This window comes from Tauraco erythrolophus, chromosome 7, assembly GCF_009769465.1.
Source record: "Tauraco erythrolophus isolate bTauEry1 chromosome 7, bTauEry1.pri, whole genome shotgun sequence".
In the NCBI taxonomy this organism is placed as follows: Eukaryota; Metazoa; Chordata; class Aves; order Musophagiformes; family Musophagidae; genus Tauraco; species Tauraco erythrolophus.
Window position 1 is genome coordinate 57122850 of NC_141471.1, and position 20987 is coordinate 57143836.

Below are 20987 nucleotides of genomic sequence, written 5' to 3' on the forward strand. Positions count from 1 at the left end.
AAAACCTGGTCACACCAACCGACCTCCTTCTCATGCCTCGAGTAGACCTGGGGCCACACAAGCCCAAGAGAGACAGCTTTTGCTGCTTTCTTAGTATCTGCCATCACATGTAGGTCTCTGCTCCTTGGCTGATCTTCTGCCAACCAGTTAACTGCCCTTGCACCTTCGAGGTTCAGTCAGTGCAAAACTGCTTCTGGACAACAGGCACAAAAAATTAAGTCCATCAACTTAAAGCAAGGTAAACCTGCTGATATCTTAGTCAACTTACCCACTCCCCTCCAGGTACAGCTTCACGTCAGGTTTGCATGGCTATTGACTGGCACTCTTCAGCTGATGCTGTGTACCACACAGCAGCTCCCTTTCAGCCAGTGAAGGTTGGACAGAGTGATCTGCAGGTGACTCATTAGTATGACGTCTAAGCAAGACATGAGCAGACACCCATGCATGGCCATGTGCCGTGACCATCCCTAATCCCCAGAACTTGCACGCCACTTCACAGACTAGATGTGCTCCCTGCAGTACTAAATTTAAAAAGACCACCTTAATCAATCAGGTAATTAAACATCTCTTTAAGCCACTCCATTGAGCATCATATCTCATGGGCTTGGTACACTGTGCAAGCTCCCACTGATGGGCAGATGTCGGGGAAGTTTCCCGGCTGCTACATGAGAAGCACCTGTGCCTCATCAAGGCAGGTGCTGAGTCACGTTGGTTGGCCGGAGGCCACGTGACCTATGGGAAGCTTAAAGGCGGGGCACTCCCAAGAGGGAGTGGGGCATTCACCTCCTGGAGTTTGGAGAGGTAGGAGCCCTCGGGAGAGCGGTGAGTTGGAGCTCTCTATTGAAGATTGGAAGAGCCTTTTGATTGTGAGATACCTTGTGGTCGCAACAGTCGTTTGGTTGCGACCCCCTGGAGGAAGACACAGGCAGTCCGCGACATCTGGCCGCGACATCTGGTGACCCCGACGTGATTCGTCGAAACGCGAACTGCCTGGACCGCAGGGTGAGCTGCGGTGGAGATAAAACCCAGTGAAGTTCAAGAGCAGCAGGAGAGCTGTGAATTGATCTGTTTCAACCTAGACGCCTGAAACAAGGTGAGCTGCTGAGAGCTAAAATGGGCCAGAATTTTGTCAAGGAAAATCAGACTTTCACCTTTCTCAAATCGGCAGGGATGGCTGCGGGGGTCAACATAGGTAATGAAGACCTATATAGTTTACTTAACTGGGCAGCGGGGCACGAAGATTTATTCAACCTTACCTGCACCTTTAACCTAGAACTTTGGAAAAAGCTAGGGGATAAGTTACTCTATGAAGCCGTGGTCAATCTAAAAGGCCGGACCAACCTTCTGCGTACATGGGAGGCCCTAGATAATATAATTCAAAAGGGGTCAGCAGAAGAGGAGAAAGAGGAGGAAGAGGAATTTACAGATTATGTATCCGCAAGTGAAGGATACGAAGGGGGCAACGAATTATCTGAGGGAAACAGTGTGGACAATGAACTAGACGTGTCCTCACTGTTCACAGAGGTCAACAAGGTGGCAGGGACTATGCAGGAACTTTGCCCCACCCTCCAGGAGATACTGGAGCGTCCCCCACCCTTTGCCCCAGCAACCCCCCCTTCCTCCTCAGGAGATATCGAGCCTACAGCTCCGCCATTTGATTTAATAACCCCACCCCTGGCAAACTCATATCCGGCGACATACATGGCGCAAGTACGAGCAATGCAGCCGGTATTGGTGCGACAGGCCATGACAATGCTGCGAGGTATATCCCAGCAGTTAGCAACCGTGGTGAACATGTTGCAGCAGGCCATGACCCCCCCTGCAGTGAAAGAAATGTCAGGAGAAACCCCTAAGGCGGGCGACGGTTCGGCTGGGAGGTTTCCGCCGGTTTCTCCACCGGAGAGAAAGTCGCCAAAATCCGCCCCGCCGGCCCCTCTAGAGACATGTTTATCCCCCGCTCCACAGCTAGAAATAACAGAAATTACCCCGCCTGCCATAACAACTCAGCGTGATCCAGTACTTTTCTGGAATGAAGTTAAGAAAGAGGCAATAGAGGCCGGGGACTGGAACTTGATACAAGCCTTGGGGTTGCCAGTTAATAATAAAAAACTATCGGTAATGAAAATGGAAGGAGAGCCGAGTGCGTTTCCCGTAGAACTGGCCCTCCCGGGTGCTAACCAGCCCAATAAACATTTGGGCTGGTCATGGAAAGTAATCCAGGACATGCAGAAAGCGGTAGCGCGATACGGACCAAACTCACCGGCGGTAACACAACTATTACGATTATTAAACTTAGAAATTTTGGTGCCGTACGATTTTCAACACCTAGCCCAGGTCATGTTCCAGCCGGTGCAGCGCTCCGTTTTCACAAATGTCTGGAGACAATTGGCCGACCAGCAGGCATTACAGAATATTCAATTACCCCAAAGTGACCCATGCTATGCTATAGGTACCGATGTATTGATGGGAACGGGTCAAGTATTTAGTAACCCAGCAATACAGGCTCAATGGCATCCCCAAATCCTCGAACAGGTTAAACAAATAGGGATGCAGGCACTATTACGTACAACAGAAATGGCCGAGCCTAAGGCAAAATATTCAACAATCAAACAGGGGGCCAACGAACCCTTCCTACAGTTCGTTGAGAGATTGCAGGGGGCAATAGAAAAACAGATATTTGACAGTAGATTACGGGCACTGTTGACAAAACAGCTGGCAAAGGACAATGCCAACCCCGATTGTCGAAGAGTCATTGAAGTATTGCCGGGGGACCCCTCCCTGGAAGAAATGGTAATTGCTTGTGCGAAAGTCGGGCCCGCAAAAAGCGAGATGACCACATTGGCCACGGCTCTAACCAAACAAAGATGCTATATTTGTGGGAGAATAGGTCATCTCGCCAAAAACTGCAAAACTAATGGCCGGCCGGGAAGCAGCAAAAAGAGAAAGCATGCACAGATGCCTTACGGTCCAGGCAAGCCCTTTGCGGGAACGCTGCAGCGGCCGCAGACCAGCCCAGAGAAAACCGCAGAAGGAATGCTAAAGCAGCCAGAGAAGCAGTCAGAGCAACCAGGGTGGATGTATCCATCGTCGTCAGAACAATGGATATATCCACCGCCAACATGGTACGATAAAAAAATATGAGAACGACTTTCCCATGACTCGGTCTCAAGGTGTTAACAAACGGCGACGGAAAACGGAATTGAAACGCTGGAAACCCCTAAAGGCTGCAAGGCAATTTTTTTTTTAAAGAAAAGGGGGAATTGTCGGGGAAGTTTCCCGGCTGCTACATGAGAAGCACCTGTGCCTCATCAAGGCAGGTGCTGAGTCACGTTGGTTGGCCGGAGGCCACGTGACCTATGGGAAGCTTAAAGGCGGGGCACTCCCAAGAGGGAGTGGGGCATTCACCTCCTGGAGTTTGGAGAGGTAGGAGCCCTCGGGAGAGCGGTGAGTTGGAGCTCTCTATTGAAGATTGGAAGAGCCTTTTGATTGTGAGATACCTTGTGGTCGCAACAGTCGTTTGGTTGCGACCCCCTGGAGGAAGACACAGGCAGTCCGCGACATCTGGCCGCGACAGGCAGACACTGCTAGCAAATCTCTCCCTCATCTGTTGGCTTTTTGGCAGTCCACAATGGGTCACTCTTAATGCAATTTCATTTTCTTAATTAAATCTTCCCTGAGGTATCATAACAGGGTATTATTTCCCTTTGATTCTTTTATTTAATATTTCAGAGTAGAGACTGTCTCACCCTGCTTTCATGGGTTAGAAAGTTTCTCCCTTGATTAACCCTCGGAGAAGATGAGAAGAATTTTTTTTAGTGAATAACATTCATGTTTGTTAAATAAACAACATATAACAGGTCATATAACAAGACTTAAGAGACTGTAAAGGAAATAGTAAAACATAGCCAAAATAAAAAAAAAGAATCAACAAGAAAATCTTTTTTTTATTTCAAACTTTACAGAGCAGAGTTCATTTGCAAAAAGGGGAGAAAGAAATCTAACTGCCTTCCAGTGGGAGCAGCACTCCTTTGAGTTTAAAAATCTATGCTTTTCCTAATGTACATAGTACTTGTAGTCACAGGGTCAAGGAAGAAATCTCAGCTATCCTTTCCAGAAACAAATCTCCAATCAGCATGTACTGAAAGTCCTCAAATTGTGAACTCCAGTCCCATAAGAGAAAGTCTGCGAACAAGAAGCCTTTGAAATGCCTACATTGGCAGGGAGTCTAACTCCTGATTTTTCAAGGCATATGGACAGAAATATTGGCTGGCTATACGATCACCCTTTGTACTTTCCAGAAAATACACTGCTTCACAGAGTTATGTGCTGGTGATTATGAATCAGCCATTATTGCTTGGAACACCTTCCACTGAACCTAATGATATGCAGCCCCTCTGTTAAAGCAAAACTAAACTGTCCAGGAAGACCATTTTAACACATACTTCAAGAAAATGCTAATATGAACCAGCACAGAAATACTGACCAGCAATTGCAGTCCTCTGTTGACACAGATAACCCTGTAACAGATACATAAGGTGTGATTTATGTTATCTTGTTCTGTTTTGCTTATGTTTGCATCCAGGCTCTCTCTGTTGAGAGAGAAGTATCCTCACAGGAAAATCCAACTTAACTTAAAATACAGAAGGGTTCATCTCAAGTCCCTCTCCCCATTACAGAGTTCAGTTATGCCACTGACACAAGAGAGCTCAAATCTAGACAGCTCAAGTACCAGGTAAGGTGAAGTATAATGTAATACAACAGGGGGAGAAATTGTTGTATTACAAACTCTAATCCTCTTTGTTTGAATTACAAATTCTGACCCTCAGAACATCCACCACAAAGGACAGGACTCCTCAGCAGCCTCTAACAGCCATAATGATCCCAATAAGCAACAGGTGCATGAAAATCCTAAGCCAAACTCATTGAGGTCTTCTGCATTTTGGAAGATTTAAATACAGAATCATAGAATGGTTTGGGTTGGAAGGGACCACAAAGATCATCTAGTTCCAACCCCCCTGCCATGGGCAGGGAAACTCTCCACTACACCAGGTTGCTCAAAGCCTCATCCAACCCAGCCTTGAACACTTCCCAGGATGAGGCATCCACAACTTCTCATATCACCTACTAATAAGGCAAAGTGAAAAACGTCCAAAACAGAAACAATTGTCTCACGAATGGATGTAACGTCAGACACAATTTTGTGAAATGCAAAGCAATGCACTGAGCTGCAAATCATCCAGTCAGTGTTTGTACTCCAAAATCCAGATAACTTTATATAGACAAGATAAACACATAACAGCAGTTTACAGGTATTGCTGCAATGGCCATTTTGCAGTAGTAAATATTGGGGAAGGATCTGAAGGGAAAAAAGTAAGAAACTACTCAGGCAGTTTGTCTCTTACCACTGGCTCAACGAGTAGAGAAAGCAGCACGAAGAGAGTTGCTATACCACTGGCAGAAACTAAGTACTTTGGTCATGTTAATTATCTAGCAAAATAAGGGACAGAAGGCATGAGAACATGTATTTAAGAATCAGCAGATCTATGAAGATAAAAATAAGATAAATAGACAAAAAATTGACCTGGGATTCAAGTAAAATGGAACAGAGGAGAAAAAGACATTCACAGTAAAATTTTAAACTGCAGAAAGCAAGCTGTGATAAAGACTACAACAGGAAAGGATAAAAAAGATCAACATGAGAACAGAGCTGAATTTGGACTGACAAAGTCAAAGACTAAAACCAGCACTAAGTCCAAGACCTAAACATGGGTGGCAGGAGGAAAAAAGGAGAGAAAAAGGTCACATACAAGAAACTGCACTGGATCCAGATGAGGTAGCAGTGAAACAGGACCACAAAGGATGCGCAGAGCTACTAGAGATGCAAAATTGCACGTTAAGGGTTGGAGTTAGAAATAAGAATTAGTTTAGGAGTCAATGCAAAAGGAGTACCTGAAAAACAGAAATGCATAGTATAATTTTAACAAATCAGGAGAGGAAGAGTATTGCAGGTACCAAAGACGAAGGCAGGGGTGAAGATTAAGAGAAGATTCAGAGAAGAATAAAAGACAACTGAGGGAAGATATGAGAGGTTCACAGCCTCACCAAGTGGAAAAGAGAACAGAGGATTGTTCACTCTCTTCTCCACTACAAGGAGAAGGCATCAAAAGAAGGCACTAGGAGTCAGGCTCGCGGACTAAAGGAGGTGGTTCTTAACATGACAATAGTTGAGCTGTGAAATTTCATTTTCAAATTACAATAAAAGTATAGATTAATTCAAAGGAAAGCAGGGAAGGCTTCAAGGAGTAGGTTCTCCACTGAAGGGTACTAAATCCACAGAAACACAACCAGTTAAGAAAAGTTCCTGAGCAGAAAATGGTTGGGGTGGGGGTAAAGAAATAATATAGAAAAGTGATTTTCTCATGGCAGACAAAAAAACCCTGCCAAAACATCATCTCCCTTGCCTTGGTTTCCTGGTAAATCTAGATTAGGTCTTCAGATCTGTTCACAGTCCACACAGGTGACTACTGTCACGAACACTTTAAGCCAGCATAAACTGACACTTCCACAAGAAGAAACACCTTGCCTTCCTCCCACCCCCGTTACCAGCCTTTGCTGGGTGTTTGCTTGCATTGCCATAAGCATTCACAGAACAGTCACGTGGGCCTCATCGGGGTTAAAGCCACACGGCATAAACTAACAGGTTACTTCTAACCTGGGTCACAGCTCTCCATGCAGCCACACACAAATGCATGGCCTGACCCAAGGAAATTGCTAACATGCAGGAAAGAGTGGCTGGAAAAGCAGAAGGATGCACTGGGATTATTTAGCCTGGAGAAGAAAAGGCTCGGGGAGAATCTTATCAACGTGCATAAATAGCTGGTGGGATGGAGTGAGGCAGACTGGGCAAGGCTATTCTCAGTGGTATCCAGTGACAGGACCAGAGGCAACAGGCACAGACTGAAATACAGAAAACTCTTTAAACTTAAGGAAAAAAACACTTTTTTTTCAAACTGTGAGGCCTGAAGAACACAGGTTATATAGATAATTGAATGACAGATACAATACAACATTTCTATGAGAGGGTTCACATCCCTACTAGAACAGCATTTAAAGTCTGAAGATTTAGGGTCCACGCACTGAAAATGGCTAAGCATTCCTGGCAGAGCATGATAAAGATCTCTGAAAGATTCCTATTTTCATCCATGGACAGCAGCACACCTTAAAGGAAAAGGGAAAGAACTTTTCAAAATATAACTGGTTTTCATATATAATACTTGGCTATCTACACTCAGCCTATAAAAACATTAAGCACAGTAATAAAGTTTCTGACATTCCTCTTTTGCTTCATCCATGGGCAAACAAAAAGTTTGACACTTCCAAGTTTTACCTTGATGACAGAGCACTTCAAGACTAGTTCTGCCTCTGGCTATGTGGATACCTGGAGCTGGGGAACCAGTGATACAGCAGGGGCTCCCTTCAGCCCATCATCCAGCAGAAGTGGTGCAGGACCAGGGAAAGACTGAAGGGTATTTGTATATGCAGGATGTGAGGCAAGTGCTGGCAAATAAGCACAAGAAACTGGAGAACTAAACAGAACAAGAAATAGTCTCAGGATAATAAAAAAAATCCTTTAACCCTCTCTCCATCTTACTTAGAAGATGACAAAGCCACTATGTTATTACTGCGCAGCCTGCTCTGAACAAGGAACTGCTCAGCTGTCAAACAAATGTGCTGTTGAGCGTTCACACTAAGAAAAATGCATTTTCCACATTCATGTTCCAATAGACTAAGCAGCTGGAGGATGGTCTTCCACCACAGCGGAGCAACGCACAGGGCAAAGGATGAAAAAAGGTCTTTGCAGGAACAAGACAAATCGCCACAAAAGGAGAAAAAGAAAAAGCTCTTGAAACAGTAAGACATTAATTGAAGCCATCATTTTTCTGCCCATTGCACCGACATCTGGTTTGGCTGCCATAGGAGAAGTGAAGCCAAAATGGGACGTTTCTTTCCTTGATGAAGACCACTTTTGAACAACCTGCCACTGAGAGTTTGCCTTTGCTGTACCCTAAATAAGGGAGCCCAGCTGTAATCAGAAAGGCCTAAGCAGTTGCACTTGGTTTGCACTAGGTTAGACTGGAAGCCCAAACTTTTTACAGGCTTGCTACTGAGAAAATATACATAATTAGCCTCCAACAGCTATTTTTTAAAAGTGTTTGTGAGGTGGAGGGAAGTAGAGATAATAATGAAAGGGAAAAAAAATTGCTCCAGTGTCAAGAGAGAAAAAAGTCTTGCTAAAATAACATTAGTATCTAAACAGCAAAAATTGAATTAAAAAAGGGAGCAGAGAGCCCATTCAAGGTCATCTTTTTAAGCCAAAAAGAAAACATTCATGCATGGAGGGTTTCCCTCACTGATGGGCTCTTGTTTTCCAGTGTATGAGTGTTACAAAACTAACTGTCCCACATAAATAAGCAGTGAATCTTTCCAGTTATCTGAAGACCTCACAGGCCAAATGCATCCCCCTAGCACAAGATCAGTGATTTAAATGAACTCAACGTAGCTGTGAGATCGGTCCTGGGCTTCCATGAAGTAAATACAGTAGTACAGCACTATAGTGATGATGTGCACTGGAGACAGTGGAGAGCTTTTAAGAAACAGCTGTATAAAGCAGAGTCAAGTCTCATTTTCTGCACTGTGGGAAATTGAAGCATTTTGAAGTTTTCCTTAAAGCCAAAGGATAACAACAACAACCACCTTGCCACACCTCCATCTCTGATCTCTCCCAACTGGATCTGATCATTAAACAAGGCTGCAGGTCCTCTGAACAGCTGCCAGCTGCAGTACAAACACATTCTCATGAGGAACATTTTGATTCTGTTTAAAACAGCATTTTTTTTTGACAGAAAACTGTTCCACTGGCAAATTTTCATGCAGCTCCACTGCTTAATATGCCTCCCCTCCTCCCACACATGCATGCATCAGAATCAATTTGAGAAGATAATTATGCTGCATGTTTGCAGTGCATTGGCTTGCTCCTGCCAGGCCGCCTGTCTTCACTGGGAGTGAGACTCAAGGGAAAGAAGTCATCAAAACAAGGTTGATTCAATGTCTGCACATAAATGCCATACATATTCCCAAAAAAAGATGCAAGGAAAAAATATATGAAACTATATTTTTATTTTATTTTTTTAAAAAAGAGGCTTGGTAGCCTCAGGATGGCTCCCATGGTGACAAATTCAGCCGTTTATTCAAGCAGCCAGCTATCTGAAAACAGACATTGTAGTTACACTGCCACACCATCTGGATCAACAACTGAAGAACTGCATGAGACTTGTGGTGGGTCTCCAGTTTTCAGCAAATAATCCACCAGTGCTACACAGATCTGAGTTTCTCCAGCTCTTGACTGTGACTCAGCATTTGGCAGGGATGCCAAGGGCTGCTCTGAGCTCCTGAACCACACCTGAAGCTGGACTGCAAAGACAAGCCTGGCAGGACAGCACTGCAGGGACACAAAGCACACACAGCAAGAGGAAGAACGTTGAACTTGGTGAGCCACCTCAAAGAAAGTCTGCTCAACACCAAGCCTCTCTGGCCTAAAACGGGATTTCCCTCCAAAGCAATTACATAAAAATGGTTCTTTGTTAGACAGATCGGCTGCCTCCAGCAGATGTAGAATTTGCCTGCTGACTCAAGCACAAAAGTTTTTTTTACTCCCTGCTTCCTTCAAAAACTTTAAGGGGAAAAAAACCAAACATGAAAGTGTCTGAGATGGAGCTAACTTTGATTCATTTATCATGAACTGCAACATTAACTATGTTCCCCTGATGAGAAATCCTCAATTTATATGAAGTCCAGCCAAGACCTCTATGGCTGCAAAGTCTCCCTCCCGCCCTACCACCTACCAGAGACCGCAAACACAGGTCCAAGGGAAGGGGTTGTGGAAAGATGATGCTTTTGGCTGAGTGGTGCAGCTGGAAAACATTTTTCAGTAATCTTTCACCTACGTCTTCATGCTCAAACTTAGAGGCACGCTCAACAACTTTCTGAGCTCTGATCCTAGGTTCTCCACGGCTTGGAAGAACTCATTACCACATATAATCTGTTGCTTATCAAAGCTCTGACTGAATTACATTAATATCCTATTACATAGGACTTTGTATCCAAAAGCCTTCGTAGTCACCATTACCTACTAGGATTCAACTCAGAACTGCTGCACAAAAGACGAATGAACATGCAGATTCCATTGGACACATCACTGTGACATGGATTAAAAACAGTTCGGAAGACTAACACTGAGCATAGATACTTTGGGTCAGACAAAAGAACAGGACTTATGCAGAATTTAGACATAAAAGTTGAAAACGGTACTCACTGCTCCTGAGCTTTGCTTTCAATGTAACAGGATTCGGAGACATAGTATTCTGCATCCCAGAACACCAGTCTTGACATCTTTCTTGCTACTCTGCATATAAACACATGAACTAGCCCTTGGCAAAGGAACCCAGAAACTCCCCTTCTAGCCATTAAATCAGAGTTATGCTCCCTTCTGCTCTCCGGCTCAATGAATCTTCAAGTCTTCTATGTAGAACATACCAACTTTGGCCAGATGGGTGTAAATCATATCCCAAACTCAACACGCACTTAGAGGTGCTCCCTGCCTGTTAGGGCACATTCCTGGAAAGTCACAGACCTACGTCTGATCTAAATCAGGTGCAAAAGAAATAACAACACCCCTTCCCGCAGACTGCAGCTTCTCCCAGAGCAACAGGCCCTACCCAACACACCAGTTTCGGGGTATCTGCTTCTGAGGACCTGCCTCCCCTTCAGGCACTAGTAACCAGCTCTGCACCTTGCCCAGGGTATGAGCACAGTGAGAGGGTGGAGATGCAGCAAGCTGCTTCTGCCTGCGTTACACTGGAAATAAAAGCCCTGGGGAGCGCAGAGCAGGAACCCTATTGCTGCCTGCACATAAACCAGTCACACGTAGACAACTCAAGCTAATCTGTTATGCTTCTCTTTTTGGTGCAGTGCTGCACAAAACACAGCTATAGTGTCCTGGATATAAGCTAGTAAGCTCACAGCATGCATATAGCATTAGCAGCTTAGGTCTTCTCTTGCTCAAGGCCCTCTTACCACTCTTCATTTCAGCATCTGGGTGTCCCCTCTCATGGTCCCATGGGGATTATTCGGATTAGCAATACTGCATTTATATCCCTTTTGGTCTATGTACCTAAAGGAGATGAACTGGGTTTTCCAGTGAGTTATTAGAAGGCCATCAAGTAGACTGATCTCCTGTCCATCTCTGAGTTACTACCAGGAGGTCACAAGTCAGCCAAACACATTATTCATGATGACTCTTCCTAAAATACTAGATGATAGTGTTAAATCCGTAGACTCCTCCTCAAACATCCTATTCCACGTCTTCCCCTTGCTGAGCATGCCTGACAGCCCATCTCATGCAAACCCTGAGCCTGCTACCACCACTTATGTACCAGCTTTCCTAAGGTGCATTGTCTTTCTGAAGTCAGCAGGACTCCCTAAGCAAGTACCATCATGCATGCACACACAGAGCTGGCAGAATTAGGTTGGGAAAAATAGGTCAAAACAAGCATATATTTAACTTGGAGTCCAAACCTCAGAATCATATTTTAACAACAAATAGTTCATACACACATACACAAAATCCACATTTGATAGCCATTCACTCTGGTATGAACTAGGCAATCAAGACATTTCACAGAAGTAGAGGCTCTGCCAGAAACATTTCTATTCCCACTCCAAATAGAGGTTTAAACATGCAATCTCTGCCTCACAACCCTATATCCATTCTTTTGCTGTAATCAAGCAACTTCTTCCTGTACAGTCTCCTGGGAAATTGTTTCTTACTCGTTTCCAACTACAGCCTTAGACATTTTTTGATTATTTTGGTTTTTTGGGGTTTTTTTAAAGACAGTGAGGGTGAAGGGCTGAGACATCCCTGCAGAGAGCCTGGCCTGGGCCACTACCCCTATTCTAAGTTTCAAAAAGGCACCTTTGAAGGCAGGTCCAGATAGACGCACAAGGAAAGGAGAGAGGGCATGAGGACAGTATGTCACTTTAGAATGCCATCTAGAAGTCCTGCAGCAACTTCCCTGGCCTTGTGACAATCTACCAAGCTGGACAAGACAATATGGCTGACATCTAGAAGTTACCACATGGCTCCAACAAGCAAATTGAGCAGCTGATCCTTAGATGAGATTTCTAGAAGACGCTGCCTGATTCCATCCTCCTCTAGGATCCACCTCTAGCCAAACCTCAGCAGCACAGTTCGCAAGCTGAAGGCACAGAAGAGCCCAGAACGTTTCACTACGCCTTTGTTACAATTTTGCTGAATTTCCTGCAGCATGATTGCTTGGTTTTTCTGCTCCCGTGTCCCAAACTTTTTCACTCATTCCCCAGCAACAGTAAAATCTTTCTAATACTACCAGGTTTGTAAACTGCCCTAAGCACTTTAGGACAGCCACATACCCTCTCAGCACCTGCTTCTGCTTTACACACAGTTGACTGCAAAAGATGGATATTTAAGGATTCAGACACTTACAGTTAGGTGATATATGTTTTTAATTAGAAATGCCCTAGTATAATTGCTCAAATACAGACACAAAGGTTTTAGCCTACATCAAGCTACTGGGCACAGTGAATTAGTCTCAGTTATTAACCCATGTTTTAATTGTCTGAGGTGTAAGATTGCATGGCCTAGGAACAGCTCTGAGTGGCAAAGTGTGTCGGAGAGTACAGCAGTACTTCGCCATCACCCAGTTCTTGGGAGTGGGAAGGGTGATGGGGGAAAGGAGACCATCAAGGAGAATGCACACTGGTGTGCAAAACAGGAAAGCCTTGAAAATTGGCATAGAGGATGCTTTGAGAGTGACCATTCTGAGGAGCATAAAGGAGCAATACAAAGTCAAATTTCAAGAGCAGGGAGTGGTTCTACACCAGCATGCAGTTTCTTGACAAACTCCTTTCACACACAAAGCAAAATCCTTAAGAAACATTAAGAAGTAGAAGCCAAAAAGGAGTAAATCAGGTAGCCTAACTGTTATAAGCCACCACAGTGATAGGTCTTAAAACAGAGTTCTGCCACAGGACCAGGTGCTTCTATGTTGGAATCCTTTTCTAGCCTAAGAGGAGGAGAAAGCATAATTCAGCTCATTAGCTCTTAATACCTGGTCTGGGTAGTAACTTCTATGTTCGTTTCTGCTTTAGCCTGCTACTAGAGCAATGAGAAAAAAATGTCAGCGCTTCATGCTGGCACAGCCAACAGCCAGCTTCTCTAGGATACTCAGCTCTGTAGGGAAAAAAATAAAAATAAAAATAACAAAATCACAAAAGGCCAGACAGCACTGCTGGCTGTTCATCAAAGTTCCCAATAACTTTAGGAGGAGCATTGTTCATTTTTAGACCAAGGGGTTTGACTCAGTAGTACTTTATCTCAGCGTCAGGTCTCTACTGTGACTCAGGGTACCTATGTAGTATTTCTGAATCATGGTATTTGACCTCAAATTGACTACCGTTTGAGAGCACGGCGCAGTTAAATTAAGCAACATTAAAGTTTGTGAAAAGATCTCACTCCTAATCTCCACGTAGCTTCCACAGACCTGTAACCAAGGCAGCAGACAACTTAATGGCTAGTGGGCCTTTCATGAATCTTGAACAGCATCATCTTGGAAACATATGTCCCAACTCCAAGACTAGACGTTTCATCCACTTTTCCTCCCTTTTCACATTAAACATGTAGCAACTCAACCTTGCTATTTAAATCAAGATGCTGCTTCAGAGAGTAAATCTGTTGTCGTCTTTGTCTTCAGGCAACCACGCACAGCCGCACAAAAAACATTTTTTTTCTATTAAAAATCTTAAGGCATCTCCCATAGCTTTTTTTTTTTTACACATCATTAAAGACATTTGACAAATAACCCAACACTTGATGGATGTCCTGCATTAGAACGCGAATTCTGAGTTTAAATTTTCCTGAGGCTGCATAAAGATGAAGGCATAAGACAATACCTCCCACTTTAACAACACTATCAGTTTTGACAGGGCCCAGGTTTCAAAGGAAAGCACCTAGCTGCCCAAGGACAAGCTTGGGACATTTGATGATCCCATCCATTCCACTAGTTCGTCAAGCACTTGTGAGCGTACCCATGGATGCTCAGGCCGGTAGCCCCCCCCACATTCATTGTGTCCAGTTGGAAGGAGGACTGCAGTTCACATGGTTCAGGAAGTAACTTACAACAGGCATCCAGCTCACACGTGAAGCTGGATTATCCCCAACTTCATTGCATCTTACCTAGCTCAGCAAAGTCTGTACAACACGTAACGTATGTTCTGCCAAAGAGGAGACTTTGGCAGGACAGTGCGTTTCAGGGTGGAAGAGAAGTCACAGCAACACTTTGAGATCCAGAAAACAGCTCCTTGACCCATCTGCTCCATACATCCAGCACTCAGGTGTACAGTACACACCAGCATACAGTAAAGAACAACTTGTTTGACCACCTCATCAAGCATTCCCCATCTCATCAAGCATTCCTCCTCTCTTGCTCTCCTCATCCCCTTGGGAAAAGCAGACAATTTCCTGCTCCACCTCTTCTGCTCACACACATTTGGGAGGGGTATCCATTCATCTTCCCCTCTGCAAAAAGCACAACATCAGATCATCCAAAGCTTGCGCGATGCCATCCTAAATTTTACATGGAGATGTGTGAAAGCACTTCGCTGGCATCAGAACACCACCATGCTCTTCCTTTCTCTAAAACAATAGGCCTGCTGAACCACACATTTCAGGACCTGAGAAACCTGATTTGGTAATTGAAGGTGCACATGGCACACATTTTTCTATGGTATGGAAAAATTAATTACACCACATGACAGATTTCAGTCCTGGTGTTCAAGAGCTCATTAACAAAGCTACTTTAAAAGGTGCTAATAGAAACAAATGCCTTTAACATCACAGACTTCCCAGATGACTCCTGCTATGGAGATGGATGACAAATCACTCTGTCAGTCATCTTTAAATTCCATATTGTCTACACTGAAGCAATTACCCATTTATTTTTAGAGTATGTTCCATTTTAAACACAAGTGATTCAGTCCAAGAGACATTCTATACTGCATCACGATTTCACGGGTTAACAACTCTCAAATTTAAATGGATTTAAATTCCGGGACACACTTGCCTTATTTTTCCCCCCTTTTGCCTCTAGACATCGATTGGGAATTTTAATTCAGGCTTCAAACTAAACAAACGTTGGTGTTCTACAAGCATCTACAGAGAAATATAAAAATATCTGGAAGGCGTGAAAGAGTGAGCCTGTTTTGCTAAATGCATAAAATGAAACCTCAGCGAAGGTCTCAACAAGAGCCTTCCCAACTGCTGCGCACACGCTCTCTCCCACAGACCTTCTGCTCTGCAGCAAGGGAACGCTGCCTGTGCTGCTGCATCCTCGGAGAACTTTGCTATACAACGGAGTGGAGCGATTCCCTGGGGAGCACTGATCATTTCCTTCGATATTTCTAACATGAGCACCAGGGTTTCCTCCTCTTTTGAGATCTAAAACGAACAGCTTGCCATATCGCTCCCCCCCCTCCAGCCCCCAAGCCATCTCAAGGTTTATCTGGGTTGTAAGCAATGTTCTGGACAAAAGGATGCGGGACTGGGATCAAGATCAAGCCTAGGGTGCTCCTAACTCATGAGAAAGGAGGGTGAGATGATAAAGTGGAGAGCTAAGGAAGAAGAACCTTGAGGAGGGGAGGTTTCTGTTGCCACCAGAGGAAGAGGATAAACAGAAGCTGCAACAGGTACTGCAGCAGAGGAACCCCTCTTCAAACACAGCTGCTGTCCTCCTCAACCCAACTCCTCCCTCTTTCTAAAGCAAAAACAGGCTGTGGGGCTACAGCCAGCCTCTTGCCCCCAGCAGTCTGCTGCCCATGACAACAGCCTATTTTGCCTGTAGCTTGGACCAGTCTTACTGGTTCATATTGTGGTGAACACACAAACATCTGAGATGAGGACACCATCTCACCAAGGTATAGTCCTAGCACCTCCTAAGGAGCCCTGCCTGAAGAGCTTAAACCTCCTACTTGAGGGATACCCTAGCCATGGCATAGCTGATCAAAAAAGTCCAAGACTGACTCACAAGCCCATTATACAGCTGCCTGGCCACCATTCATTAACTGTAACAAAAATGACCCTGGGCTCCCTACATCAGAGAACCTTGCCTTTTCTTCTTAATTAATTCTAAGCATCTTGCTGGCCTCTAATCTCAGCTGGAAAACACTGACTGGAGTAGGTGGCACCTCAGCCTGCCCTTTGCTACTGGCTGTACTTTTATTTTTCCTGTGTTGCATGCCCCACACCCTCCTGAGATTCAGTAGAAAACAAAATATTGCTATGTTTTAGGACAAATGCATAAGTAAGATCTAGCCTGGTTCAGACTTTATTAATGCTCATGTTCTCTAAGGCCAATAGAAACTTATTTCTAAGGAATTAAACCGAACCCCTGCAGTGTTTGCCTCTCAGCCATTGCAGAATCACAACAGCACATGAAATGTTACAAGAGAAATGGGTAAAAAAAAGCCTTAAACAGAAGCAAAACTGACTCATCTCCTTATTGCCAAAACCGAGAAAGCCGCTGAGCGTAAACAAACAACAGATATTCTGAAGAAAAGGGGGCGTCGCAATTCCTTTTCATGCCAATAGGCAGATACACAAACTGGTACAAGCAGGACCATCCTCCAGCTACTCCTGCAAGCCGATCCGAAGGAAACAGCCAAGGCTACAGCAGCGTTCCCAGCAGCGCGGGTGCCACCGGAGGCCAGGGAGCACCTGAGGTGCTGGTGACTCCCAGTGCACTGATAGTTCCTAGTTATATATGCTGGAAAGCTGCGACAGGTGCAGCTATGATCCACTCGTGGAAGCCACATGTGTATTCAGATACCCAATGACTGTTTTGGGTAGTACTCACCAAGGCACCCTTTGGCTGAGGCTGGCAAGCATCCCTTCTACAGAACAGGAAGGGAAGTGAGCCAGAGCAGTTGTATAAGGCTCAAGCTCTCCTCCCTGTCTATAGGGGCCCACAAAGACTACAATCTATGCATGCTGAAGCCAAACCTTGTGGGTACCTCTAAATTCAGAGTAAACTAAATAGGTAGGTCTTAGGACCAGAAAGACACTTAGAACAAAAGGAAAGTCATTGCGAAGACAAGTTACCTTCTCCAGCAAAGTCTGTCATCACAAACTAGGATACTTTGGAGTAATTGCTTTTTTTACTTACTGAAAGCCCTTCTGTTTGAACTTTGCAACATGTTTAACTGGTGGGGGAATGGGGAAGATTGTCTTGCAGGATTTTTTTTTAAACAGCAGCTTTCAGAGTTGAAACCACAGGGGCAACCTGCATCCACAAGACAGATTTCCAATAACTTTAAAAAATACATAACTCAACCTCTTTGTTAGAACAGCTCCTGGCCCGGCACCAACTGCTCAACACCATCACTCTCACAACTTGAATCCCCCCCCTACTATGCCACAACCACATCTTCTGCAGTATTTCCAAAAGCAGCTAATAAGCTAAATCCCACTTGCGCGATCTATTCAAGTAATTGCACTGTTTGTAAAAAGGCCATTCAAAAGGAGGCAAGAAGGATTTAGCACTACCTTGAATGGATGCTACTTAGCTTCAGACATAGCACGTGCAAAACTCCACGAAGCTTCACAGGGATTATCTCATGATTGCAAAGAACAACAGATCACATGCCACGTACGTGAAACACAGTCACAGAAAGATGTACTTTAGTAACAAGCCTTAGCCAGTTATTTATTGGAATACAATAAATACCATGTTGTTTATTAGAATGCATTTAAAATACGCACCATATGGATTTTGAATCAATACTTTGGGATGCTCTGAGCGCATCTACACAGTCTGCTTTCAAGTAAATCACCACTACATTCAGATATTGATAGTTCCTGATAAAGCCACCGAGTGCATCAGTTCATGCTCCGGCCTGCTGTGGTTTCAAATGAGTAAGCTGATGAGAAAGAACTGAGTGATACTAGAAGGTTAGGAGTCCAAAGCTCAGGACACGGTCAGTCAGCAACACATTAGCGTATGTATCACACGAGCGATAGGACACGCCACCCACCACCGACTCGCATGCCGCTTGGCTCGCTCCTCACCAGCGCCGGCCATCCGACCAACCACTCTTTGTTCTGAGCTAACTCCCCGCTCATCCTCCTGAAACAAACAAGTAAATAGATCCAGCACTTCCTCCGTAAGGACAGATGCTCTTCCCCCCCCATACTAGACTGTGACTGCGTCGACAGGATGAGTGTTGTGTGTTGACTAAGCGTGTGCTGCTTTTTGCATCTACTTCTGGTTCCAGCATGAAAATCAACATTGCACCTGTGCTGTCCAAATGGGGGTGCGTTTCAGAGCCAGACAGGAGAGAAGTAGAGAGAGCAGCCAGGATACATACCGTACTCTGCTTCTTCATAAAACACGCGTACTACACAGAGAAATGATAATCCCTTCTTAGTGGAAAATCCAAATTTTCAAAATGAATCCCCAGGCTAAAATGAATTACTGTAATAACTGCAATCCTCGTATGAGCGCTAATCAGAAAGGCACAGTTGACCACCTGCTATGTGACACTGCTGGCACAGCAGCACCCTGCCCCTAATTGCTGCTGCGTTCGGACAGGGCTGGGTGCCCCACAAAACAGGATGGTAGTGCTGATAAATACACCGACAGGAGCACAGCCCGACCGTTGTACGGTCTCACTACGCACTTCTGCTGAGTGCAGCATAAAAATAAGGCACTACTGCAGCTCCAAACAGCAGGATGCAAAAATCTAAACCCAGGCCAAGTAATTTCTTCTGCAACTACAGAGAAACACACGGGAAACGATGCAAGAGGCAACAAAATTAATTGTACGTGCCTGTGTCAGTACAAATCCATTATCTATGTAGGCTGCAAAATGAGAAAAGCAGCATTTAACAACGCTACAGGCTGGGGCAATGTTCTTAACTTATAATAACTTATTTTATTTAATTGTTAATGAAAATATGCAGTTACATAATAACACAAGGTAATAACCAAAATATGAAGTCACAAGATTGGCTTAGAGCAACAGACCGAAGGAAAAAAAAAGGCAGTTTGTGCTTTAAATTTTGCTGCATTGTCAAGGAGCCAAGAACCAAATCTGGGTGCTGCTTCTTTTACAGGGAAGGGATGCAACCACCGAAAATTCAGCGCGGGACTCTTCATCACCGCCTGCGCGCATCCACATCCCCAAATGATGTCAATCCCCCGCCGGCACGTCGCTCATCATAATTCTACACTATTTGCTCGCTACGAAACGCAGCCGACAGGCCGAGGGCTGAGCCCGTAACCCACCAGGGCCCGTACGCTCCACGGAGAGCGACCCACCCCCCCCGGCCACCCCCCGCCCGCGGAAGCGCTCACGGACGCGGAGGGGGTCCCGCGGCACAAAGGAGGGCACCCGCGCCGCCGGGCACGGATGACAGCGCACACCCACCACTCGCCACCGCATCTCGGCGGCCGGGCGGGAGCCGCCCGCCCCGGGAGGGGGCCTGTGCCGGCGGCGAGGCCGCCGACAGCCCCATCCCGCCTCGCACTTCTCCGCTGGGAGCCAACGCCGCCGCCACCGACCCCCCCCCCCCCCCTCCCTCCCCCCAACACGCACCGTCCCCACCTGGGGCCGGGCGGCAGCCGCCCCTCGTACCTGGACAATGCCGGCCTGGGCACAGCTCATGCTCCCCCGGCGAGGGCAGGTCTCACATCCCACACGTGCGGCTCAGCGCTCGCCGCCTGCCAGGCGGCAGGGAGGGAAGGAGGACGAGGTGCCGGCGTGTCAGCCCCCGCCGAGCCGCACCATAGTCCAGCACCGGCTGATACGCCCGCAACGCCGCCGCGCTCCCTCCTCCTCCTCCTCCTCCGCCCCCGCCAGCCTCCTCCCACCCCGCCGCCTGTCGCTGGGTACCGGCCGCCTGGAGCCACCCACACGCCGCGGCGGGCGCCCGGCAGCGCCGCCCGGCCCGGCCCGCCCCTCGGCGCGCCGCCTCCCGCCCGGCCCCCGCCTCCCGCACGGCGCGGCGGCGTCCCAGGCCGCCCGGTCCGGCTTCCCCGGACCCTCAGCCCCCTCACCCCGGGCCCCCCTCACCGCGCCCCTGCCGAGCGGGCGCGGGCCGAGGCGCGGCGCTGCCCGCTCGGGGGTCGATCCGCAGCGGATCTCAGCGGGACACCGCAGCGCACAGCCCCGCTGCCCGGCGGTGCCCCCGCTCGCCCGCACAAGGGCAGCTGCCCGGCTGCACTTGGGCACGGAGGCAGAAAAATTAACCCGTTTTCCTTCTTGGCCCTTCGACTCAGGCCGGCAGCCCTCCCACCAGCTCCACCAGTGCCATAGTCTCTGGGATGAGCATTAACGCCTTTTCCCCACTCGCTGAGACGGCAGCTTGGGCAGCGCTGCTGCTCGAGGAGCTGTGCCTCCTTCCCCGGGGAACACGCACCGCTTATCTCCAGCCTCTCTGCCCCGTCCCTTCTCCTGGACAGTGCTTTACGAACCCCACCGCTGGACAAAGAAAGCCACGTTATCGCAGCTGGGAAGAGAACGAGTTTCAAAACGCAGCTGAGGAGGCAGAGGTGCTCTACCCTCCTTTCTCCCGCGGGTATCGCATTTGTTCTACCCCTGGGCAAATCTGCTCGTCAGAAAATAGACCAGGAGCGCTGCTGGGGCTGCAGGGAGCCGCAGCTTCCAGCAGGAACAGGCTGTCTCTGCACCCACCTGGGAAAGGGCTGAAGACAAGCTCTTCGTGTCAGCTGGAAGAGCGAAAGAACAACCCTGCAGAGGTCTGCTAGCTCCCTCACCTCATTTTTCTAGATATAAGGTTTTTAGATAATAGCAATTTTTTTAAACCATCGTGTTGGAGT